The 768-nt window shown below is 46.5% G+C and overlaps 1 non-coding gene across 1 annotated transcript; it reads right to left on the reverse strand.

Moving 5' to 3' along the window:
* Positions 1 to 313: 313 nt before the first annotated feature.
* Positions 314 to 386, reverse strand: trnak-cuu (transfer RNA lysine (anticodon CUU)). Its single transcript has one exon. It is a non-coding gene; the product is annotated as a tRNA-Lys (tRNA).
* Positions 387 to 768: the final 382 nt, after the last annotated feature.

A 768-nucleotide genomic window follows, 5' to 3' on the forward strand; every position in this document is an offset into this window, starting at 1 on the left:
ACACCCTGGACAAGTCGCCACCTCATCGCAGGGCCAACACAGATAGACAGACAACATTCACACTCACATTCACACACTAGGGCCAATTTAGTGTTGCCAGTCAACCTATCCCCAGGTGCATGTCTTTGGAGGTGGGAGGAAGCCGAGTCACGGGGAGAACATGCAAACTCCACACAGAAAGATCCCGAGCCCGGGATTGAACCCAGGACTACTCAGGACCTTCGTATCCACGTTAATCAATTCATGGTACAGTTTTAGAGCAGAATTGCCACAAGAAAGACATATGCATGCAGTATCTAGCAAACCTAAATCTCACCCAATGTGGGGCTCAAACCCACGACCTTGAGATTAAGAACCTCATGCTCTACCGACTGAGCTAACCGGGCGTCTTAACTGTGTCTTTCCCGCCGCACACTCGAGAGACGTAGCTCGACCAAAGCTGACGAAAAAGTCAGATTCGGGTCGCATTGCGTTTAGGCTGAAGTCATATTTGAAAAGATCTGATTCCAATCTGATGCCAAAAGATCAGATTTGAAGTACTTTGGAGTATTTAGACTGGTTTAGATCTGTGTCACTGGGAGCAAAAAATTCAGATGTGGTGTGCAGTGTAAACGGGGCCTTAGATATCGTAGCTGTCATGATCCGTTGCCCGGGTCATGTTTTGTTTAGTTTGATATTTCCTTAGTTGGTGATTAGTTCTGTTTCAGCATCCTTGTTTGTTTTCTTTGTTTCCATGGGTGCTGATTTTTGCCACCTGCCTCTGATTAG

Source organism: Nerophis lumbriciformis, linkage group LG23 (assembly GCF_033978685.3).
Source record: "Nerophis lumbriciformis linkage group LG23, RoL_Nlum_v2.1, whole genome shotgun sequence".
NCBI classification, from domain to species: domain Eukaryota; kingdom Metazoa; phylum Chordata; class Actinopteri; order Syngnathiformes; family Syngnathidae; genus Nerophis; species Nerophis lumbriciformis.